This window comes from Mustela lutreola, chromosome 11 (assembly GCF_030435805.1).
Source record: "Mustela lutreola isolate mMusLut2 chromosome 11, mMusLut2.pri, whole genome shotgun sequence".
NCBI classification, from domain to species: Eukaryota; Metazoa; Chordata; class Mammalia; order Carnivora; family Mustelidae; genus Mustela; species Mustela lutreola.
The window spans coordinates 4,798,981-4,825,809 of record NC_081300.1 but is presented as its reverse complement, the minus strand read 5'-3'; positions in this window follow the sequence as shown (position 1 = coordinate 4,825,809).

Genomic DNA, 26,829 nt, shown 5'->3' with positions numbered 1-26,829 from the left:
AGAACTGGGCCAGGTGCGCTTCTTGAATGTGTTTGTAATTCCCTGGGTCTCTACTGTTGGTCTCATTTATCACCCTGAATACAGTTTCATGTTTACTGATGCGTCTCTCCCCGAGCCCATAAGTTCTTTGGCTACATATTACATTTTGCTCTTAAGTATATTTCCAGAAAGAAACACAGTGTCTGGCGCTCCGAGGACACAGCCTGTCTGTTACTTATGCCCCTTCTCTCTCCAGCAATGCCTGTCTCTGACCTCAGAGACCAAACACAGCGGCTTGTCTTCCTTCCAACCCCTCTTCCAGCAACAGTGCGGTATGGGGCCCAGTCCTACAGGAAATGTTCTAAGGTGGCTAGAGGGGAAATTCTTCCTTACTCATGGTATCAAATTGAAAGAAAAAAACAAAACAAAACAAAACCCACCCTCTCTTCTCTGTGGGTGTCTTCCTGTCCGCACAGGACACCTGGAATTCTGCATCCCTCCTGAAAGTAGCAGAGACTAACTGTAAATGTAGCAGAAACAGACACCTCATCCTCCCCCACCTCTCAAAGATTTGAGTCCTTAACAGCATCACCTAACTGCTGCCCTGACTCTGAGATCACCTCATTTCAAGACCGCGGACAACCTGAGATAAGAATGTTGGGATTGGTTTGATCCCTAACTGACCCACCAGAGCCCCTTTGACACTGACCACAGAATCCAGAGCACAGCCTGGTGCTGCCTGCGGTTGGGAGAATGGAGTCAGTGTTAGTCATGCCATCCACGCCATTCCCAAGCCAATGGGCTGAGGCCAGTACGGCTCAGGTTGGCCCTGGTGTGACATCTGTCCACCATGCAAGGCTCCATCAGAGCTTGTCTGGAAGCCCCAGGCTCCTGTCGAACAGCCATGCCTGTTGAGCTCCAGTGAGGCCTAAGGAAAAGTCAAATAAATGAAATTCAGGAATATATCACTTAAGGCATATACTTTAAATTTGCCTCTAAAACCTCACAGTGTAAGTTATAGGAATTGATATTTTTGTGCTTTTTAAGTTTGATGTCAATATGGTAAATCCTATGGGGCTCTAGAGAAGAACAGTAACAGGGACACTTACTTCTATATGTAGCCAATGCTCTCAGCTCATCATGCTTATTAATACCTTTAAGGTATATACTAGTATTGTGATTAATCTCCATTTATACATGCAAAAACTGAGTTACAGATGTTCAGGAACTTGACCGAGGTCATGCAGTTAGTAATAGGCCAAGAGATGGTTCAACAGGTTATCTTGGGTCTAGAGTACATATGATCAACTGCTATGCCATCTCTCCTGAAAATCCTAATGATACAAGAAAGATGGAAGAACACATAACTGAACAGCTGAAAGAGTATTCTTGAAAATGAATGACATAAACTATCCATCTCTGGGTATGTTCATGCAGAGACTAGAAAATCTGAGAGAGAGAGGCCAGAGATGTTTTCCACCTTGTCAGAAGAGCTAACTGAAGGATATCTAAAACACCACTCAAACACAACGTTCTTTAAGTCCATGGCAAACCAAGATAAGGATGTCACTGGAGAACAGAATATGGCCAGTGATGAGGGTGCAGCGGGACTGGGCTTCCATTGGTTTCTGTCTGCGGATTTTTAGTGTGCTCTGGTTGACAGGGCTATCATGCTGTCCGTGCTCGAGTAGATCGGACTAATCTGCCCATACAGGTAGGTGCCCCATCCCCTCACCAACCCATGTGTTTCCTCCTCCAAATAAATGTGCAGTCTCAGAAGACAAACTTCCCAGATTAAAGAAGGTCAACTTGTGATCAAGGGTCAAAAGTCTTAAAAGTGTACTTTAAGGTACACTTTAAAGAAAAAAACAAAAACAAAATCAAAACCGGGGCTCTTTCCGATGATGTATTAACATGTACCAGCAGTTGTAATGGAACAGTAATAAACACGTTAGCAACCAATGAGGGTTTAACAATGGGTTCTTGTTGAGACAAGAGGGCAGGGTTCCAGGGCGCTTGGATGAGCTGAGCAGCACAGCGGTCTAGACGACGAGACAGATCGTGCTCCTTGACGTGGGTGAAAAGCGCATCCAAACATATGAAGCCACTTCTGTGTTGCTTGCATCGCCCTGTGGCCTCACCCATTTGGGCAGCCGTTACGACACCGCTGCGAGAACCAGAGGAGGAAATATATTTGAGCCATCTGTGCATGGCCAAGTGCCACGTGGTTGTGTGGTAATACGCTGCTTGTTGTCTAAGTCAGAAATCTGCCTGAGTGTAGTTACAACTTGAGATACTAAAGGGACCTCCTGCCGTCCATGGAAAGCGTCTCGTAACAGTGATGTATTATCAAGGAGTCTCCTACTGACATTATCACACAAAGAGGTTGAACTCTGAGGAAACATTCCTTAGCCATCGCTGGGCCGGGTGACTCCCAGGACTGAAGTCTGAGGCACCAGCCCACACATTACCGCAGTATCAATTCCTAAAATGCATTTTTGAATTCGGAATTCCAGAAGAACACGGAGGCCGCGGATGGGTCAACAGTCCTGATTTAGAAAATGTGTGGAAAATGGTAACTGGAAAAGCTCCTGGGTCACAGCTGAGGGCTGGTTTTGAGTGGTACAGCGTCCACCCAATGGTTTATAGCAGAGGCCTGGCCACCCTGAACAGCAAGCCCAGCATCTGAATGATGGTGTGATCTGATTTGCTGACCACATCAGCCTGGGTAAAAAATACAGTATGAAAAATAGAGCCCAAACACTGTGCATTTGAATAATGACTTAGTTTTAAGTAGGCATTCACAGCCACTACAGATCATTATTGGAGACATTTATCGGGTGTCTTGCCACAGCCGTGGACTCTTGGAAGCTCAGCAGCAATGGCCAGGAGGACCAGAGTCCTCGCCTGCATGGGGCTTACATCCTAGATGGTCAGCCAGAAGACAGTCACCTGCGAACAGGTGTGCACCTGGGCCTGAAAGGCAGAGAATCAGTGCCCCTGCTACCCCCGGGTCTGGGGGGGGACCCCTTCAGAAGCAACATCTGGATGAATCAGTGGGGGAGGGGAGGGGCCAGGAATTACAAGGGAGGAACAGGAAGGGACCCAGGTTATGTAGGTGGTTAGGAAAGGCGGCAGATTTTATTACACCTAAAAGGACAAGGCATTGAAGAGTTAAGCGAGGAAATGAACTCATTCAAAACTTGATAGCCTCATTTTCGCATCACAATTTCATAATCTGTATTTGAATCAAAACTGGAGGAGGAGATTCATCATTACGGCGTTTCAATAGCAAGGACCCTGAGGCTTCCAGAGGTCGTGAGCTGTCCTTGGAAGTCCGGCTGGTTAGAGAGAGAGGCTGCAAGCCGGGATCTTCCCATCCAAGGCTCCTGGCCAGTTTCTGGGTACGGCGTCCCCTCCTTCATGTCTGCCAGTAACCAAGTTATGTCAGCGAATCAAATGTCAACAGGAACATTTTCCTTAAATGTCCACATATCTAAAATGGTTTCAGATTATACTTGTGGCATCAGGTTGAGCTGATGAGAAATGAAGCATGGCTGAAAAGGCACTTAAAGATTTCCTCTAAAATAAGAATAATGAAACAGTTTGAAATAAAAAGATTTAATCTGATTGACTAGGTTGCATGTGACCAGGCTAATAAGGCCATATTTAAACATTCTACTTTAAATCATTTCTTTCCAGAGACAGAAAATGATCTGCCTGGAGCATCCCCACCTCGGCCTACAGCCCCTCCCTGGGCTCCCTTGTGTTCAAGGTTGCCACCCCTCCTTCCAAGGTCACTCCAGGCCTCTGCCCCTCTTGCTCCTTGCTCCCAGCATCTATCACAGCAGCTACTATGAAGAAAAAGAACACAATAAATATTTTTGTAAGTAATGACCTTGTCTAAGTGCATCAAGAACATAAGGATATAAGCACGCAACGTGTTGAGACACAGAAATTGCTAAGGTATTATCCAGAAAAAAAAGAAATAACTGAGGAAATAAAAATTAGAAAAGCATGTCCTCAAGCATCTCAAACACTTAATAAATCTTATAATTGAAAAAGAAAGAAGCTTTTATTTCCAGTGGTGTGGGTGTCTAGATATCGGGTCTATCCTCTGGGTAAAACCAATAACTATTTGGATCAAATAGAAAAATCAATTAGGGGTGCCTGGGTGGGTCATTCAGTTAAGTGTCCAGCTCTTGATTTCGGCTCAGGTCATGATCTCAGGGTTGTGAGATCAAGCCCTATGCTGGGCTCTGCACTCGGGAATCTGCTTGAGATTCTCTATCTCTCCCTCTGCCCCTCCCCTTGCTTGTACGCTCACTCTCTCTCTCTCTCTCTGAAACAAATACATCTTTAAAAAAAAGAAAAATCAATTAAAACCCCTTAACTCACTGTCAAGATAAAAGGAATAGTCAGAAGCCCACAACAGAAGGAATCTGTCCCTTCCTGGAGGTAGGCAGAGCATGGAAGTCACACGTGCTTTATGGTAATCCTCAGTGAGAACCCTGACCACCCTCTGGACACTCAGCCCACCCCCGGCCCCTCCACGCTCATGTTCCTGACACCCCTTCTCTCTCACCGTACTTCTTCTACTTTTTCCCCAGTGCAGTTTTCATCTCCTAACATGTATTTGTGAGCAAACCTCAAGTGGGAGAGCACAGGAAATAGAATTCCATTCACATAAAATTCAGTACCGATAAAACTCAAAGCAACAGTGTCTTACTAAACATATAATGACGTAACAACAAAGGTGAGGTCTTGATAAAAACTATTCTCAGGAAAATAGTTCCCTCTTGGTCAAAGGGAGAGAGATGGAGTCTGTATAGCAAGAATAAGGGTAAAGGGAGTCATTTTTCTGAATCAGGAAGTAAATATGCAGGTGTTAGTTATATAAATATTTTTAAATTCTTCTATGTAGAATCTAATTTTTTCATTGTAAGTGGATGCTAGAAGAAGCCATAGCTGTCAGTGGTTACTAGAAAGCAAATTCTGGACTAGACACATTTATAGCTCCTGTTTTATTTAGCCCAGGTAACAAAGCCCTGCGGACCACTGTGGCTTTTCCTATTTTCACAGGCTCTCCGGCTCACCTGTCCCCAGTGACCAGGGCCAGGACAGGAAGCCTCCCTTCCATGCTCCAACCTCCAGGCTAGTGCTCAGGGAGAGCCCGGTCTCCAGCACTCCTCAGCCTGCGAATAGACAAGCGCCTATTTGACCTTGTATCTAAAATCCAACAGGGAAAACGCACAGTACTGTGCTTCTCCACACTTCTCATGAGTTTCCATGTAAGACATTGGTAACTGGGGGACTTCATAGTCTGATTTTTAAAAACGTGGCTAGACAGCTGATGTAGTTCATCATAGAAGGGACTGCAATGGTCCTTCCTTCTCTTGGGTGATATTATCAGCACAGTAGTGTCACTTACTCAGTAAAGGACATAAATGCTCCTGCAAAGAAGATGTAAAATCATTGTTGAAAGGCTTAACTAATGAAGAAAATCATCTTTTAACTCTGCATTCAAAGCAATTAGCATAATTTGTTTTTCTCAGTCTCACCTTCCGGCAAATTTCCTTTCAAGCTCTGTATGGCCGCCTTCTCCATCACAGACTGAGCCCTCCTGTGCTCATTCCCGTATTCATCCCTTCGGTGAAGACGAATTAGGCATCATTGGCTCAGCTTTGCCAGGCATTCCTGTCTCACTGCAGAACAAGCATTTCCAGAACAAATGAACCAATTTGCCAATCACTCAGGAAGGATGATCTTAAAATATTATTGTCAGTAAATATTTTTTAAAATCTGTACGCTGTAAAGGAAGTAAAGCTGGTATTTTAGGTGTTGCAGACTAAGCTATTTTTAATGAAGAGCTTGAGTGGAAGGGACGGGGGCCACCGTGGGAGGCTCAAAGCACTTTCACCTGCCCCCGAAGGTCACATGAGACCGCCAGCCAGGCAGCGTCTTACACTCGGGCCATCATACCTGTCATGGGAAGAACCCTCAATTTAGAACCAGAATACCTGAAATTCAACTCATGATCTCTTGTTTACTAGCTCAAAAAATTATCCAGAATTTCTGTTCCCAACCTGGAAGTAAAGGATCAAAGTATGTATCTGACAGGATTTACTAGGACTCGAGGGACACATTTTACCTACATGCCCACTGAAATCCAAAAAGTCACGCAGGAAATATAAAGCATTGCCTGGGCAAGGCTGCAGCCGACGTAGGTGGTAGCAGAGAAGAATTGAAAATCGTTGCCTCTGACTTTCACAATGGTCAAGAAACTGTAAACACAGTGAAAACAAAAGCTGAAGTTTAATCATAGGCATAACGGAAACTATAGCTGCAAAGTTACAGACAGGTAGGATTTGCAAGGACATTACGAAGGGTACTAAAATCCAGGTGCCAGCTGCCAACTTCACACAAGAGAGAGAGCAGGCATTCTCAGCATCGTCCTGAGAAAAATAAGGGTTTGCCAAGCCAAATTCAGCTGTTTTGCACAATGACTGCCAGAGTGATTTAGGCTGGAGATTATTTCAAACACACTCCCTGGAGAGAAGAGTAATACTGTGCTGGTTTGGGTCCAGAAAAAAATAAACATGCACTTTTTATGATTATAAGTACTTTTTAAACCTCTGGATTTCATAACAGCAGAGAGAATCAGCCTTCTGCGGCAGCTACTTACAAGTGGAGGGATCCTTTTCTGTGCTTGGAGGGGGCGGAAAAATGCAGGGAGCTGCTGCTTTGAGCGCTGACACTAACTTTTGTGGTTTGACGGAAAAACAACACGACGACCTCTTTAAATGTCCTGGTGATTAGAAGAAAATTGATATTTTTAATTGAAATTTTTATTGAGCCTCTCTGCCTACTTGTGATCTCTGTCTATCAAATAAATAAATAAAATCTTTAAAAAAAAAGAAAATTTTATTGATCTAATTGTAGGTTGTAATTGCAGTTCTAAGAGACCACATGAAAGAGATGCTTTGTACATTTTACCCATTTTCCCCCAATGTTAACATTTGTAAAAAAAATTTAAAAAAAAACCCCAAATGAAAAAAAAAAAACTGAAGTGAAATAGTCACACTGAGAAAATTTTCCACTCTTACTCAGCTTTCTCGTTTTATTTGTGCTCCTATGTGTCAGCTCTATGCGTGTTTACTTCTACCTTACTTCTACCTGCTACTTCAACCTTAGCAACTATGTAGGTTTCTATAAGTTTTCTCCAAAAAATGTTTAGAAATACCAGTTTGTAACAGGTAAAACTATTTTTTTCTTTTGTGTCCTTTTTCTGAAACTAATAAGTCTGGTTTCTATCATCATTTCATGATTCCTCTATGCAAGATCACTATTTTTACAAACTTTTCTGACCTTATGTGGAGATTGAGTTTTAAGAAAGTTGACTACTTAAAAAAAAAAAAAAAAATTGATGGAGGTGTGAAAAGGGAGGGCCTGTGGTAGGCAGAATTCTAAGACCCCCACCCCAAGATTCTGGCCCCCGGTGTATGAACGCCTCTGATTACCTAATCCACTACCCTCTTCTCTGCTATGAAGAGATTTTACAGGTGTAATTAAGGTCCCAAATCAATTTATCCCAAGGTACAGGGAGAAAATCCATGTAGTCCTGAAAGAATCGCAGATCGGATGTTCTATGAACAGAAGTTCTTCAACTAATTGCCTGTGTGGAAGTTGGTGGAATAAGAAAAATCAGGAAGCCTTTGTACAGTTGAGTAAAGCCTAATGAGATAAGAGAATAAAATCAACAGTCCTCAGGGGGAGCCATTTTGTGAAGCTTTAGAATCTTTATCTTCCCCAAATAAACCATACAGAGAAGAGAAAACTGAGAATTTTTATGACCTTCAATATATGGTGTATCTCTAAGTGACATAGAGAAACCCCAGCATCTAATTCTTGCTATACACAGAGCCAGGGCTATGGACGATAATGATGCTAATAATTCCAAGTTATTGAGGGCCAAGTATATGCCAAGACCTGAAACACAGCTCAGTCAGTTTTCATGAAAGCTGAGACCACAGGAGCTGTCTCCAAGCCTCACTCTTCCCTTATTGGAATCTAGTTTTTACCCTTAACTCACCACTGTGATAACCCCGGCAGCCACCAGCACTTACGTGCAGACTACACACCCCAAGGCACATTTTATCTTGCAGCGCGCTTCTGATTTGATGACTTTCGGAAATGTTCTTACTTCCTTGGGTCCTGCTCTCCTCCTGCCCAGGGTCTACTTCTTGGTGTCCTTTGTAAGGTCTCTGAGGATTCTTGCTCCTAGGTTGGTGGTATGCCCGAGAGCTCTGCCCTTGCACCACTGGCCCTATCTGTCCACTGGACTCCAAGGAGCCCTGATGTGGATCTCGTGATTCCGGCCTGTTTGCTGGGGTAGGCCTGTGATGTGGCCAGTCTGGTGTCCTCCAGCTACTGTGAGTTCGCCGTGCAATCCCTCCCTGCTTCTCATCATTTACCCATGTCTCTGCTTAAACCTGAAAGTAATTCGAGACCGCTGTATGATTAGTTGTGACGATCACTTATCAGAGACCCTTTATTTCTCTAACTTGCAGCTCGTGACCAAGTTCTTGCCATAGTTGGGCCTGCCAAGAAGTCTGACTTCTTAGGGAATGGGATTGACAGTAACAAAAAATGAGCTGTTGAGAATCAGAAATACCTTGAATAGAAAATTACTTTGTTTCCCAGTGTGGACAAAATCAGCTTAATGGTCTCTGAAAACACCAAATAAAGAGGGAAATAATTGCTTCATCTTGTTGAGGGTACTGATCTCTGAAATTGGATAAAATAAAACAGAGGAATCAGCTTGTTTTACTATCATCACCATGTTGAAAATTAGGGAAAGAGTACTGACAAAGGAATGGGACACTCATGATCTACAGGAGTCAACTTGTTTACTTCAGACACTAATATTCTTTTTACTTACATTAATATTAATAATAATATTTTTTAATGAAATTAACTCCAATATATCTGTGAGCTACCTGTCATATCCCATTGAACTATTGATTATAGCATGATTAGGAGAACATGAGGATTTATAATATGAAAAGTGAAAATGAGAAAAAACATTTCTTTGGTAAATGCTGCTGTAATGCCTGCAATTATATCCTACCACAATGAATAGATTTAATTATAATGAACTTGAGATAAATCATTTGCAGTATTACAATTCAATTGTGGGTCTGCTTGAAAGTAAATCCACATATCACTGACAGTGACAAGGAAAAAATGTTTTATTTATATCAATATGTTTTTATTTATATCAAAAATGTTTTATTTATATTTTTGAAACTTTAATATCAGTAGTTAATATATTTAGAAAATATTGAAAATAACAACTAGAAGAAATGACATGCAATTTTAAAAAAAAGCATAATAATTTCAAAATCTCTAACCCTATCCCTAACCCTAACCCTAACAAGAAAAACTGGTCATCTCATCATTTAGCTTAATTCATTGACTATACATAATATTCTTTTACTAAGCCATAGAAGGTCAGATGCATTATCTGTGTTTGCTTTATAGTCTAGTCTTTCAAACAAGCTTAAAAGACCTTCTGGGAAGAAAGTATATGTTCTCTTTATTTTAATATCCCAACCACATTCAGTACAATAATATTTAGTACAATGCTTCAGGCACATAGTTCACTTACTAGTAAAAACCGAAATTAGACTTTGCTTTGTATTTTCTGAGTTTCATACCCAGAAAGGCCTCCTGAGTTTAGCTCAAATAAACCCTTAAAAATTTTAATGAGAACAAATTCGTTTTACAAATGCACATACAGATTGAACATAAAATCAACTGTCTTTGGGGACATCATTTCCACAGACACATAATTAATTATACCCATGAAATACAATATAAATAATGCACGTTCACATTTTTCACATTTTGACATGAACGTGCAGACACATTTGATTCATTCTACCTGACAACCCAGAACCATCCAATCAAATATAAGCTTTTTATTACAGAGAAATCAAGTCTCTAATTAGGACTGGCATTTCACCCATCATCTTCCTATCATCACTACTGCAGCTTGTGCGTCTGACAGCCTAAAAACAAAAAAAAGAAGAAGAAGAAGAAGAAGCTGGGTAGGAAAAAGAACAAGGATAAAAATGACTATTTTTTGAAAAATAAGAATTTATGTAATAAAAGTGTGATTAAAACAATAAATTCTACAAACTCAACAGACAAACATACATGGTTAACCACAAACAACTTGAATTGTTCAAAAAGAAAAAATTGTACTTCTCTGAACCCATAGCCAGTAATCTGCTTTAATTATTATTTAATGAAGCAACTTCCCAGCCTCTATTTTCCCAGGTTAGACCTCTCTTCTAAATCTCCAGTTACTGCCAGAGCTCTTCCAAATACCCCAACCCTCTCAATTTATGTGTTTCTTTTCTGACACCTAAGATTCAGCATACCAAAATTGAAACCATCCTGGACTCTCCTCAATCAAGAAATGACACCTCCTTCTTCCCATACAACAGCTCTTGAAACTTTAAAGTCCTTGTAATCCACCCATTCAGCTGCCAACCTGAGGATATTTCACTTCCGCCATATTGTTTCTTCTTTGTTCTCCTCTATCTGTGTCCACCGACACTGGCTTCTGTTCTGTGTCCCTACCATCAATTCTCTAGACTAGCCATGGCTTCTTAACCACTGAAGATGGAGATGAAGTTCCCCTGCCCAACTCCACAATAATCTTGGTGAGAACACTGATAAGGTTATACCTTCATTAATGATTCTTTCCTGTGCTCTGAGAAAGTGCTTCCAAGAACTGTCTTGTGTGTGCAAGACCAGGCTAAGAGATATTTAGTGATAAATGAGGGAGAGGTGGGCTCATTTTAGAAGACCATCCTGACAAACTAGTCCACTTTGTTACAGACCTGAAGAGCTTTAATGTGAGGATGAGCACTGGCAGTCTCCTAGAAGGAAGAGATAAGGCTCAGTGGTTCCTAAACATTATTTGACCACCAAATCCATTGTTTCAAGTGAACTTACAAGTGTTTAATTGAACACATTTTGGAATGATCCATTTAGATTAGCTCACAAGATTTACTCTAAGCAATTTAATGTAAAAATGTTCTCTTAAGTCACAGAACAATAGAATTCTAGATCCATCTGAGATGAGTCTAGAAAAAATATGGGAAGATTTTGACAGATAAATTCACAGAAGGAAACACTACAGAGATAAAAATAAGGATTTAAAGACAGAGAAGTTTGAGGCACCTGGGTGGCTCATTGGGTTAAAGCCTCTGGTCATGATCTCAGGGTCCTGGGATCGAGCCCCGCATCGGGCTCTCTGCTCAGCGGGGAGCCTGCTTCCCTCTCTCTCTCTGCCTGACTCTCCACCTACTTGTGATCTCTGTCAAATAAATAAATAAAATCTTAAAAAAAAAAATAAAGGCAGAGAGGTTTGCCTGTCTTTAGGAAATAGTAATCATCAGCAAGGGTGTTCATTACCTTTGTGCCTGATTTTTAGATTGTAGATTTTTTTTTTTTTTTTAAGTCACACAACATTAGAGTAGGACTTTGGAGGAAAAGAAGGACCTGGGTCAATTCTTCTAAACTGAATGTAGTATCTGTCACTTTGACGTAGTTCTCCATGAATAATTCAAGTATCAACTTTGACATAATTCAAGTAAATGTCGGATTCCAGCTTTAAAATGACTTGGAACTTGTTTCATGAGATGGAGTAGGAATATACTGACATATCAAAATCCAGAATAAAATTCTGGAGCACTAGGGTGGCTCAGTCATTAGGCATCTGCCTTTGGCTCAGGTCATGATCCCAGGGTCCTGGGACGGAGCCCTGCATCGGACTCCCTGCTCAGCAGGGAGTCTTTTTCTCCCTCTTCCATCCCCTTGCTTGTGTTCTCTCTTTTGCTGTCTCTCTCTGTGTCAAATAAATAAATAAAATATCTTAAAAATAAAGAAATAAAATTGTAATACCCAGCAACAAGCATACTGGCGTCGCTCACCCTCCACTTCTGACCTTCATCCATTTTGTCCTATCCTAATCCCAGTCCTGGGAGTGTGCTTGGCACCAGGGATCAGGCACGGCTGAGCATGTTCCTGCAACCCTTGATACATGAGGTAACGAAAATGGCCAAAGTTGTAGAAACAGAAAGTGAAATGGTGTTTACCAGGGTCTTGGGGAGAGGGAAATGGACAGTTGTTGTTCTGTTCTACAAGGTGACTAGTTCTAGACATCTGCTCTACAACATTGTGCCTATAGTTAATGTTGTATTGTGCACTGGAAATGTTGTGGAAAAGGTAGGTCTCATATTCAGTGTTCTTACCAGAATAAATAAGATCAAAAAGTTGGAATACTTATTGCATTTAAGTTCCAAATGACTCTACATCCAAATGACAGCATCATTTGCATCAAATAAACTGCCTGAAAATAGTAGCTTCATAATATCAGTTACTCTTAGTTCTTCAATCTCCCATTTTGTCCAGGAACAATCAGGATAGTTGTTAAACCTGAAAAGCCCACCACAGGTTGGCCACTAGGGTTAACTCAGTACGTACCTTATGTCATCCAGTCTTCTTCTTGACATCATTTTGCAAAGGAGAACTGCAGCACAGAGTAGTTGCCTAATTTGCTTGTGGTGAGTGGTGTGGTTAAGACAGAGCCACACTGACCCTAGAGCTCGTGACCTCCCTCTTGAGGAGATAATATTTTCTGTCTTCAGTGTTCATTCCACATATCTGAGCCCAATCTTTCAATAAGAAAATAGGGCTTATTTTGCCCACACAGGATATCATTTATACATGCTGTCCGGGTCATAGAAAGGCAGAGACTAGTAATAATAATAAAGTAAAATTAATAAAATAAAAATAATAAAGATGCAACCAGTCACCAGCCCTGGTGACGTGGCACCACTTCAGAGAGCTGGTCCTGACTCATGCCAGTGTACGTATGCATGCCAGTGTACGTAAGCTGAGGACAACATCTGTGGCAAATGTCTGCACGCTAATCCCACTTACTAATTCTTCTGCAGTTCCTGAAGAAGTAGAAATGTTTAACTTGCTTCTCATACCAGGTGATTAGTTCTTCTTCTGGAAAAACAGAAATAGAATGAATACTTTTCCTCTAAGGTAGAGATTCATTTAATGTAACCATCCAGAGTGCCCTTTATGTCTGTATTTCTGGCTGAACAGCTGCTGTAAGTCATGTCCCTGAACTTCTTAACTTTGATTTAATCAGAAAGGGAGAAACACTGGAAGCCAAGAGGGATCAGGAAAGACTGCAGAAGGAAATACCCCACTGTGTAGGACCCACAGACTCTACGAAATTCTTCAGTGCAGCCTTCGGGATGACAGAAGACCTCTAATTTCAATGATTCAACGTACAACAGTTTGACTACGTTGGGGGCAAGTTCCATGGGCTCCTACCTCACCTAAGTCTCTGGTTTGGAAATATTCCAGGAGACTACTCTGAGGATACACTCCTCAGTGAAGTGTTTGTTACAGATTTATTTGTTTTCCTTTCAAACCAAGAAAGGTTAAACTGAAACTTTGAGGGAGACAAATAAATTGTTTGCACACATTAGCAGATGAACATCTGCACATTTAGAATCTTCTTACACAGAAATGTTTGGAAAATTAAGGAAAAAACATTTAGGAAATGTAGCTTAAAACCAGACAAACATTTGAGCAAGGTCAACACATTAGTGTCTCTATAATGCCATTTTTTTAATAGACAAAAGCTGGTTGATGCAGCTTTGTGGTCATTCTGGTGCCCTCCACTTGTCTTTCTTATCTGCCAATGGGGACGGGTCGGATTCGGTACATTGCTGCCACTTCCAGATGCCTGGTGGTGTTTGCGTAATGGCTAAGAGTCTTTTGTGAGGAAAACATTGGGATGCCAAGGAGAGGGATATGAGAAGACCCGCGGCACACCAGAGGGCCATTATTCAGTCAGTGCCCCAATAAGGACGTGGCAAATCAAGCAATGCTGAAATTTATGGTTGTGGAGTACAGCAATGCCTGGGTTTTTAACCTTGCTTATCCAAATGCCCAGATTTCTTTTTGATGAGGTGGTAAGGGAGTATCCTTGATTTCATTCAGCTGTGATTAAGGCCTTTGGCAAAATGTTAGACGTTAACACATCCAGCACTTACAAGGAAGACGAAATTACGATTTTTCTCATGGCTGGCTGTAGCTTCAAATTCCCAATTGCATCTATTTTTCTCCATAAGCCTTTATAAGCTTCATTACTTTAGACCCTTTATTATTGCCTGAAATATAAGACTAAATCTAGTTCCCCAGGCCACATTAAGACTTATTTTAAGCGCCTGTTGTTAGAAGGCATGCATCGCTATTATACCGACCAATTCACACCACTATGGTAACGCTGAGCTGCAGTTTCCATTTAAAAACAAAAACAAAGCACTGTCCTTGTTCAAGATGTCACAGAAAACTACCATAGACTGGGCAGCTCATACAGCACAGACATCCCTTTCCCTCAGTTCCAGAGCTGGAAGTCTGAGATCAGGGCGCAGTGTGGTTCTGTTCTGGCAAGAACTCTTCCAGTCTATAGACCGCCATGTTCTCCCCACTTCCACCTGGCCTGGAGCAGAGGGAGGAAACAATCTCTCTGGTGACCAAGCCTAATTACCTCTAACACTCCTAATACCATCCCACTGGGGGACAGGTTTTCAGCATAGGAACTGGAGGTAGATGTGAATACTCACTCCATGAAAAATCATACAAGATAGTGTCTAACTGCAAACTGGGTCACACAGATTTTTTTTAAGTCTGGGATTACTGGATGGAATGACAGCAGACATTAAGATACTAAGAGGGGAAAAGACCACTGAATGTAGAAGTGTAAGATGAATAACCAAACTAACTAAAATCTGTCTGCTTTTTTATAATCACCATGAACTGACAATTCCAAACAACGTCAGAGATAACACATGTCTCCCGGGGGCCGGGAGGATATTCTGGTAGTCTATGCACCAAGTGGTTGGTGTGGTTACCAGTGAACTTTAATAATACATAGGTAAGCTACAAATTAACCCATTTTTATTACTCTTTTTAAACAAACATCATGGTCTACCTGGAAGTTGTGTTTGGGGAATTCCCAATTACACAGCCACTCCGTGACACAGGTGGGACTGGAGTAGCAAGTCTGAACCATGCAGCTTACTCTGGACTTGGTTTGCATATTCTCTGTTCTGCCTATGCTGCATGTAAGCAGTACATATGAAACAGCAAATAGCATAGTGATGGTAAAGACTAGAAAATGAATGAAATTACTTCGTTTTGTCATTCTATGTGACCATTAGAGGTCTTTTTATTTGTGTTTTAATTCTGATTCTGTGAAGTAATTTCAAGGGTATACGCTGCAAGTGAGATACAAGATTCTTGTTTAATAAGTACAAATTTTAGTACAAACAGAAAACATTTGGAGAAGATATTACTGGATTTGAACATTGTCTTTAAAATAAAAAATGAATCTTTATAACTATTAATCTTATTTTAAAACTAAAAAATGAACCAAGAAAATGAAATGTTTTATCAGCAGTATGATTTGATAGTTGTCTAAACTGGTGTGTAGAGAAGCACCTACTGGAAAGTGATCCGCTTAGTGTGTCAAATTCAGATGCACTAGGGAGGTCACTGTCTTCAGTGTTTTTCAAAGTATTGGGTTTGACAAGGTGAATCTCTTTCACTACAGGGAAAACCTTAAGCTCCATTCTAGCTAATACTGATTGTGATAAATTAACCTAAAGGTAGGGGGAGAGTTTGTGTTAATGAAATTCGACCCTGAATTTCCAAACTGATTTCTGCAAACATGACATGTCTCCCTGGCAGGAAGACCTCTTGGCAAGGAAACCATTTTATGATCTGGGAAGTGATATCTTGTCTCTTACCATCAGTCTAAAACACTACTGGGATCCAACACAAGCTCAGCTCAATTAGGCACCATAGCAGCTCAATAAGGGTGACTTCCTAGGGAATGTCCAAATTCCTTCCTTCCCCAGGCTCCAGATCTGAAGATGGTAATATGGGGGATGGTAATATTTGTCATAGCCATGCCTCAGTTGCAGTCAGGGGCTCCTGAACAAATTTCTCTTAACTGACTTTGGTCCCTTCAAACTAGACATGTTTGCATAAGCACCAAACTGCACAGCTTACAAAAAATAGTTTCTTAGAGAGGTGTGAATGTTAAAGAAATATGATTCCTCACTCTTTTGAATATCCAAATGATTGGAAGGACTCAAAATTAGTAAAGTAAGTTTCCTGGGGAGATCAAGAGTTTGAAATGAATTTTTAATCTTATAAAGATTAAAAGACATTTCACCCAAGATCTTCTGTTCATCCCAAGCCTCACACACTTTCTGGAAAATACTCTCATAATTTTAGTTATCAACTGTATGCTGATGACTCTTAAATCTTTATCTTCAATTTTAGACACGTAGACACACACACACACACACACACACACCTACAAGGCATCTCCTCCTGGCCATCTACGGGCACTTAAGTCAGCCAGAACTATTTTTATTATCTTTCCTCTGTATTTATCCTTCTAGTGTTTTTCCAAGTTTCCAAGATCAGCTGGCCCACCTCTCAGGACAGAGCTGACTGACATGGGAGAACCTCCCCTTCCACCTAGCCGGTGGCTGCATCTTACCGCTTGACCTCACCAAGATCAAGTGTCTCGAGATCCGTCTCTCCTTGCCTTCCTGCTATCACGATCCTCTTTCTGTGTCCACCTAATATCTCACCAGATCATTGCAGGTGCTCAGCAACAGGCTCTCCTGCCTTTCACCTTGTGCTCCGCAGACTCAAGTCAAAAACACTCTAGAATTATCTGTCTACACCCAGATCTCATCATGATGTTCTTCTAACAGTCTCACTTCTCGTTGTCGAAAGCAACATTTCTCAAAAGAGGTAGCTCCTGCTTGTCTGGAAATGTGTGTGTGAATTCCTGGCTGTCACAATGATGGGCATGAAAGGATATCATAGTGCTAGAGCCCAGGGTCGCAGATGTTTTGTGACGCATGAGATATTTTGCTCAAAAACACAAAGTACTTGTAAGTTTAAGTACACGCTGGTATTTCGGTATATGCAGTAATGCATCTACTTTACGCTTTGCTTTATTCTGAAAGAGAACACATGTTATTTAACATTTTAGGAAATCATGTCACTACAATGTTCCCGTGGCTTCTGAGTCACTGGTATGATACACCTGCACCAGTCTGTTTAGAGCTGTCACACATCCCATCATCCTATGTTTCACTTATGCAGCTCAGTGTCATCATGTTTCTTAATGATGTTAAATTCAAGCACTTATGTCGTTAAATACATATTATTTTATTATAAGTTAATTATTCTTGTACATTTTCTTCATATTTTGCTAAGGGCATTATGTTGATTTTTTTTTTTTTTAATTAGGGTTGCAAGATTAAGAGTCACTTATGGTTTGTCTCCCTCTCAATCCCATCTTGTTTCATTGATTCTTCTCCTACCCACTTAAGCCCCCATGTTGCATCACCACTTCCTCATATCAGGGAGATCATATGATAGTTGTCTTTCTCTGCTTGACTTATTTCGCTAAGCATGATATGCTCTCGTTCCATCCATGTTGTCGCAAATGGCAGGGTTGCAGATAGCTTATAGGATCTGCAGACTTCAACACAGTAAATGGGGCATTAGTAAACATCCATTGTAAGCAGCAAGGACCATGCTTAGTAAGGATGAGAACCTCTGTCTTATTGGATGAAATCCAAGCCACTTCCAAAGCCGTGCCCTGCACCCCCAGCCACTCATATCTCCAGATCCATGTCTTATCAACCGCCAGCCCAGTTTTCGGTTTTGTGATTAAGCTCCAATAATACCAACCTCTAGTAATTCTCCAATACACAATATTGTTTCTCACTATGTGTGTTTACTTACTTTGGGTTTTGCCTAGAAGACCTTCTCCTGACTTTACTTGGCTAACCGCCACTCCACCATTGAGACACAATCTCATTAGGACGCCAGTGCATGCTGGACTGATCACACATGGTCCCACATAGCAGACTGAATGTGCTTCTCTCCTAACACACTGTGAGCCCATTGAGAGCGGTCTCTGTTCCTCATGTTGGGATCACCAGTGCCCACGCAATGCCTCAGAGGAGGCAGATGTGTACATGCTGAGTATATTGAGTATGTGTACATCCTCAGTATATTTAAACTGACAAACCCCATCCTACCAGATCCAGCCATGTCTCTCCAGAAGCTTGGGAAAAAATAGGCAGGATCAATGCGACATGATTCTGAGCAAGCTGAAGACACAGGCAGTGTTCCTCATGTCAAACTTCTACTTATTCTGCAGCCTGAACCTTCTAAAATAAAACAATTATATTTGCAAATGATGCCATCGCCCCTGGCTAAGCCACACATAACAGCAGCTGTCCACACAAACTCAGTCAGGTTGGGCTTGTGAAATGCATGGACCACATTAACACGGCAATGGTCCTCCTGTGGCATCTGGAAGATGGTTCTACTCAAACCATGTGTCATCATGACTCCAAACTGCCATGTGCAAAATAAGAGCCAGTGGAAGGCCAAGAAGGAGACAGAACCAAGACCCCGAGAATAAGAACAACTTCATAGGATGCCCCCAGATAGAAGCTGAGGAAGAAGCCATGCAATGGACAGTAAGAAGGCATCTCTCTCTCTCACAGACAAGGCTCTGTGCAAACTGGGGGCCAACAGCTGTGCACACATGACAATCAAAGTTAACCGGTTCAAACATTTAATAAAACAAAACCTGGAGGCACCTGGGTGGCTCAGTGGGTTAAAGCTTCTGTCTTCAGCTTGGGTCATGGTCCCAGGGTCCTGGGATCGAGCCCCACAGGGAGCCTGCTTCCTCCTCTCTCTCTGCTTGCCTCTCTGCCTGCTTGTGATCTCTATTTGTCAAATAAATAAATAAAAATCTTTTTTAAAAAATAAATAAAATAAAACAAAACCTGTATACCTTGTTTCCAGCTGTTAATATTACTTAACTTATATAGAACACCATCACTATAAAGCCAAAACATAACTATGGTCAGTTACCTACGAACTCATCCCCGGATAAACAAAACAAAAACAGACAAACAAACAAAAAAATCAATCCCAACTCAAAGAAACCATGAATAAGTCTTTGGACAGATTAGAACAAATAGAAGGTTGCCACTACCAGGGAAACACAAAAGATAGATTTTCCCTCAACAGTGGATAAATAACAATAGCTTCACAATGAGAAAATTTAGTTGAGTGTTTTATTTGAGTCCCATGCAGGTCAGACTATACCACTGATAGGCAAAATTCTCTCATTTCAATCCTGCATTTCATTTTGACACTAAGTAGACAGATTGAGGAATAGGAACTACACGTAGTAACTGATAATCAAATAGTTTTCCTGTGACTAGTATGGATTATACATCATGCATTGAACCTTCTTTCATAAATGTAATGCACACATAATGTAAATGCACACATTGCCAGAGAAATTTTGGATGAAAAGTCAAGTCAGTAATATTGACCTTAATTTCATATAAAACATAAGAGCAAAACAGAGGACAACAGATTTGACCCAGGACACAAAGAAGACTATGGCAACTGCAAGGATGAGAGGTCAAATATTATCTAGTCTTTACTCTTTGATTAACTGTATTGATTTGATAACACAAACAACATTTAGGAATATTATTTAAATAAGTAAAGAGTCATTTGGTCTAAAATTAATGTGAGTATATATCGTCATAGGAAAACAGCTTCCTTATTTGAAGCAAGTTTGAGAATTAAAAGCAGAGTCCAGATGGTTTCTGAGATACTCAGTCTTAAAATTAATGCAAACAAACAAACAAACAAAACCAAATCACCTTTTCAATATTATGAAATTAAATGCAGAAACATGGGGCACCTGGGTGGCTCAGTGGGTTGAGCTTCTTCCTTTGGCTGGGGTCATGATCTCGGGGTCCTACGATCAAGCCCCACATCAGGCTCTCTGCTTGGTGGAGATCCTGCTTCCCCCAACCCCCTGCCTGCCTCTCTGTGTACTTGTGATCCCTGTCTGTCAAATAAATACATAAAATCTTCAAAAAAATATTTTTAAATGCAGAAACTGTGTCATTATACATTTTAAAACATTGCAAGAAAAAAAAAGAGATTTATGATTTTAGAGAATTTCTTCACTGAACTATAGTTATACTGGTAGATAAAATGTGTTTGCAAGGTAGATATTGGTCAGAGAGAGAGGTCTGGGGAAAGAGAGAACAACCCCCTGAGAATTCTCAAGGCAATCAATAGGATGGGTTAAGCGACTTGTGACAATGATTTCAAAGCCAACTGGCTAATGAAAGGGTATGGGTAAAGACAGTTGGATAGTCTGCCTTAGGTGACCACATGAGCCATAATTGAGCAAGCCACATTTGAGCAAGTCCCCCAAATTCTTATGTTGAAGTCCTAATCTCCAGTTCCTCAAACTATGCCCATGTTTGGAGACAGGGCCTTTAAAGAACTAATGAAGATAAAATGAGGTCATGAGGGCCCACCCAATATGATTGGTGTCCTTGTAAGAAGAGGAGAGGAAGATGTAGACAAGCATGTGGGTGGAAGAAAGAACTCATGAGGACATAGCAAGACATCAGAAATCTGCAACCTGAGGGGAGAGGCCTCAAAAGAAACCAACCTTGTTGGGGTTTCCAGCCCCCAGAGCTACAAGAAAATAAACTTCTGCTGTCTGTTATAGCAGCACTATCTAACTAATATGCCTGGTTTGACACAAGCACAGTCAGATCTGAGATGAATGGCCCTCATGATACAGTGTTTTAGACTCTTCCTGCTCAGAAACAGCAACTGGTCAAGTAAAAGTATTACTTGAATCAGTGTGACAGAATGTCTACAAATGAGATCTTTTTACTGTAAAATTATGTAATATTGTCAAAACTAGTATAATGCTTAGGTTTTATTTTAAAGCAATGTGTGTAAGTTGGCTAAAGTGCAATGTTATTATCTGTAATCCAAATATTAAGTATGACTCTCATTTTAAAATTTCTACAAAGATCAGAGCCTCAAGAAGGTATGAATATTTTAGATATGCTTCTTTCTATTCATATATACTCAATCCCAGATTCTCTCTACTCTCTGAAATCTATTCTATAATGGCAAAATTCTGGCAAGCCCTTGCCCAGCCCAGAGACAAAATGTACAAAGATCAGAAAGAGGCCTGGAACCTTGCTCAAAGTTGATATAAACAATAGTTGTCACCATGTTTCAGCAGTAAAGTCATCTACTATATGTTCTAATATCCAATACTGAATATTTACAACCACCCCCAAAAGAAAATACAAACCCTAATAAGTAATTGTTGAAATGGTGTTATTTATTATAAATTTAGTTATTTAAATTGTTTCTCTAAAATTATTCTCCTTGTTTCTTTAAAATTCATTTACTGTGTTCATGAGAATATTTTCAATTATGTGTATGTGGTTTGCACTGTATTCCTATAGGATAGTGCTAATCTAGAAAATTGGGCTTCAGGTTCAGGTTGAAGAGAGATGAGAATTGACAGGAAGGGGGAAGGAAAGGGACAATTTTGTAAGAATGAAGGTTTTCCTTGAATCTAAATAAGAAACTGAAGTTTGAAAGAAGGAGGAACTTATCAGAAGAGCATGGAAATCGATTCTGGGAAGGTTGCCCAAGAACAGAGAGGGCCAGCTGTCCTGAACTTGAGTAAGTGGACCTGCAACGCCCTATGAAGGGCACTGTTTATGAACCCAAGGACTGCGCAAGTGCTTGGAGGTCACCGGACACGCCTTTGATCAAAGACCTTCCTTAATTGCCCTCTGATACAATGTCACCCATATTTTCGATTGGCATCTAGTGGGGACTTCGTTGTCATCATTAAGATATCAGCTATGTACTTCCCAGCAGCAGGGTCACTTACTTGTGCTGTAAAATTTGGCTCAGTCTTCCCGCACACCAGATTTTGTGATGTTATGAAGAAGGTGATGGCACCTAGGTGACTGTTTGCTCAATGGCGGGAAGTTATCCCATGTACTGGCAGCAGATAAGAAGAGAAAATCAGTAGTCCCTGATTGGTGAAAGACCTAATGACACCCCAGCTGTATGATCTCTCAGAGCTGCCCTCATTCACACCATGAGTATATCAACATGACTTCCAATGTACTGAACACGAGAGGGGTTCCTATGTCTCTAACCAGGACCTTCCAAAGCCCAGAGGTTTGGCTTTACTCTTGTCACTTCCCCATTGGACCACTGCTGAAACAGGAATGAACACAACCTTCCAAGGTCAGGATTGCTTGGAAAATGAAGATGTTTCCCCACTACTCTTTTCCCGGTCTCCTGTAGGGCCAGCCATTGCCCCCAGACTTATATTCCTTACAATACCCATCCTAATGCCCATTGCCTGAGTAATGCTATGCAAACATTTGCAGAATTTGATTGTCATGTAGACAAACCCAATTTCAAACCCCTGGTCTTGCTCAACAAATACCCAACTTGTACTTCAGCAGAGAATGCCAGAGTATTAACACAAACTAGGACCCAGAGAAAGCATCACTCTTTAAATCAAAGGCAGGTAAGGTTTTCTGGCAGAAAACAACTCTAGTGCCTACATCTCTGTACCTTTTGCAGGGAACACTCCTTGCTCTTCACCTTAAAAAGTAACTTGTCAGTCTAGTTGCTATTTGCCTTGTCAGCAATTAAGTACCTGAGCTACATGCCAACATTCCCATTTTCACCTTATTTAGGACAGAAAGTTAATCTGATAGGCAAATTCTAAACTACAGAACAGGGATTCTCAGCCTCAGCACTATTGAAATTTGGGCCCAGAGAGTTCTTTGTTGGGGCAGCTTTCCAGGACCCTGGAAGACATTAAGAAATATCCCTGCCCTCTCTCTACTCACTACCAGTAGTATCTCCAGTACTGACCATCAGAAATGCCACCAGACATTGCCAAATACCCCTGCATAATGAAATAATCCCCTAATTGAAAACCACTGCAGCAGAGAAAGGCTATAAAAGGAAGGTATATTCTTGCACCATGATCTGAAAAATGACATGAAATAGGTAGAAAACAGACAGTCACTAAGCAATGGGACATTATCACACAGATACTCTGCTTTTTAAAATAACTCTATCAGAGCAAATTATAAGATTGGAAAAAATAATAACACCATAGGGGGGAATCTGTCAAGCAACGGGTTCCTTTGACCCATGTTGGAGCTAAGAACGCAGTTAAATGCAGGGTAGCTTGATGATGCCTTTGCCCTCACCAAGAGTCCATGGCTTCAAGAAAAAAGAACTAAAACCCATGTACTTTGATTTGTGATAAAATTGGATCAGCTCAGTTCAAACAGTCCTGCCCATACTTTATGATTTAAATGCACACAGAGTTTCAAAGACCTAAATGCACAGCCAATTTATTTATAGTACTTTATAGTACAGAAACTCAAACATTGCAAATTCTGCTTCTGGTTCATGATTGTAAATGAATTCCAAAGTTTCAAACTTTGGGCAAAAATCGCAGGTTACTACTGCCAGAGCTCAGAAAGCCTTTGCATGCTCTACAGCAACTTTTCATGGTGCACATTGTCTCCTTCCTTTTTAGGACCTACTTGAACAAACTCACTCACCTTCTTATAAGTCCCTGGAGACACTGTTTTCAGGGCTTGACCTGCCAGCTGGAAACCGTTAAGTCATTTCTCCCCTGTTGTACCAGGTTCTTAACAATATAGAGCTGTAAGGCATAATTTGTAAATCTAGGTTTGAGGTCCGAATGATGTGTGAAAAATACTCAACACTTACGATTGGGACCAGCTACTAAATTTGCATGGCCTAGTGGAAAATGAAAGTGCATGGCCCTTTGTTCAAAAAGTATTAAATATTTCAAGAAAGTGGCAGCAGAACATTAAACCAAGCCTGCGCCCCCAGCACAGGAGGACGCTCTGTAGCTTCACAGGTCTCGGACCCTGCAGATGACCGAGGCCACCACCACTGGTTTTCTGTGCAGCCTGGGGAGATCCCGTAGCATCTGCACATTCCCTCCTACCCAAATGAAAACACGGAAAACGGCCCCTTCTTAATCCAAGTATGATGACTGTGAGTAAAATCTGTTACTTTCATCCTCTCCCATTTGGCCTGCTAGACTCCGAGGGCTGAGCTAGGATAGTTATGAACCTATATTCAAACCATTATCATTTCTGCCCAGATTCACTTCTACCTGGCTTACATTAATTTTCCTTTTGAGTAAAGGAAGACGTAAATGGGTTGTCTATACTGTCAGTGTATTAGACCTATAAAGTATTGAGAGTGGACTGTGTGGCCACGGAGGAAAATCCGACCTCACTGTCGTGCAGCAGGGCACGGACAGATATCAAAAAGAAGGAAACAGTGGTTTTGATGCTCCTTCCCTCGGTCAGAGGGTCATGTCAGTTGACTTTCTCTGAGTTTTCCCAATCCCTCATTTTCACGACCACCATCTTAGTACAGCTATTTCTCTTCGTACCACTTTGCCCCTCTCCATCACCTCCAGCGTGAACACTACCCTTTGTGTAAGACACATCAATGACTCCCCTCACATGGTGTCCAACCCTCATGTCCAAGCTGGCCGCCTTTTTCGACTCACCCCCTACAACCCAACAGTACACATTCCAGTGTAAACACGTGGTCTGGTAGACGCAGGAAGGTTCTCGGCTCTGCTCATTGTGTCCCTCCTCTTCGTTCTTGTCCTCTACTTCACACACTGCTTTTCCTTTCTTCAGAAAGCCTGTGCTGCCTGTGGCCCTTGCAGTGGGTGACGTCTCACCTATATGCTCCCCAGATCACCTCACCTGCCTGTCAACCGCATCTGGCAATCATCGATTTCTGAATTTCCCTTCCATCGAGGGATGCGGTGTACCCTGCCTGCCCTCTGTATCAATGCTCTACTCCTGCCATCTGATTTAACACTAAAGAGATACAAAGTCTTTGTTTCTTTCCTGTTGTATCACCAGCCTGTAGGAACATGCCCAGAATAAAGCACATTTTCAATTTTTAAAACTTTTTAATGAATAAAAATTAGAAATGATATTTATAAACCAAACACAAAAATCCACATTTGTATTCTTGGAACAATATTCTCAACTTAATGTGTTTTAACAGTTTCAGGTCACAAAACTGTATGTTTTCTTTCCTTTAAAAAAAGCTTTAATGAATCTTTTTCTCTAGCTTCACTGAAATATGATTGTCAAATAAAATTGTATATAATTAAGTTATACAACATGATGTTTTGTTTTGTTGTCATGAAGTACATATATATACACTGGGAAATGATTACTGCAATCAAACTAATTAACATATCTATCACTTCACATAATTACCTTTTTTTGTGGTGAGGCCATTTATGATTTACTCTCTAGCAGATTTCAAGCATACAATACAGTATTGTCAACTATAGTTACTATGCGATACATTAGACACCCAGATCTTATTCATCCTATAAGTGAAAGTTTGTACCCTTTGACCAATATCTCCCCATTCCCCACCCCCAACCCCCGGCAAATAACATTGTACTCTCTGGTCTTATGAATTCGACTTTATTATAGATTCCACACATAAGTGAGATCATGTAGTATTTGTCTTTGTGTGTCTGGCTTATTTCACTTAGTATGATGTCCTCCAGATTCATTCATGTTGTCACAAATAGCAGGATTTCCTTCATTGTTATTGCTGAATAATATTTCATTGCATAAATGCATATCTCTGTTCAGCCCATTTTCTCTACACATTCATGCATCCACAGACACTTAGACTATGTCCCTGCATTGGCTGTTGTGAATAGTGCTGCTAAACATGGGAGTGAGGATATCTCCTGAGATCTGATTTCATGTCCTTTGGATATAGAGCCAGAAGTGGGATTTCTACATTACATGGTCATTCTATTTTAACTTTTTGAGGAACTTCCATCCTGTTTTCCATAGTAGCTGTGCTAATTTATATTCTCACCAACAGTGTACAAGGCTCCCTTTGCTCCACATCCTCTAGAACACCTGTTATCTCTTGTCATTTTTGTAGTATCCATTCTAACAGCTGGGAAGTGATATCTGACTACAGTTAGGAAATCGTGTTTTTAATTGAAATTGAAGTTTTCTATACATATTAATAAGCACTTTCTGTGTTCCTTATTTTGTTTCAATTCAATTTTATTCCAACTGAAAATAAATAAGGTGATGTTTAGACAGTTGCAAAAACAGTACTAAACTTTCTGCTAGACCTATCGAGAAACTGCAAAAGGAAATTATACTAGGAGAGTAATCTTAAGGAATCAGAGTTCACGGTTCATGATATCTGCTCCTTCTTCCAATTCAAGTGAGCAGAAAAGCTATTTTACCAAAGGATAGTTATAAAATGAATTTCCCATCATTGTCCTTTACTTCACCAATTTTGATAATCACGCACAAAAATATCTTCTGGCAATAAGAGAAGGATAAAAGTAACAAGAGATTTCGTGTAAAGGACACTTACTTTTCTAAGTTTTTCCTAGAAAAAAAAAATGCAGTCCTTCGATTTCCCCATCTTTTCTATTCAGGCATTAGAATAAAAAGCAGAAATGATCAAATAACCTCCCACTGCCTTACCGTCTCTTTCACATTTCTTCTGGTGCTCTTTATGTAATGGCCGGATACACTCTGGAGACGATGGGTGATGACAAAGCAGGGAAAGTCGTTTAGAATAAAAGTGAAGCTGGTACAATTCTCTAAAACAGTAGCATGAAAGCAAATGCAATTTAGGTGGCAAAATTGTTCAGAATCTAAAAATACTCTTCTGAAA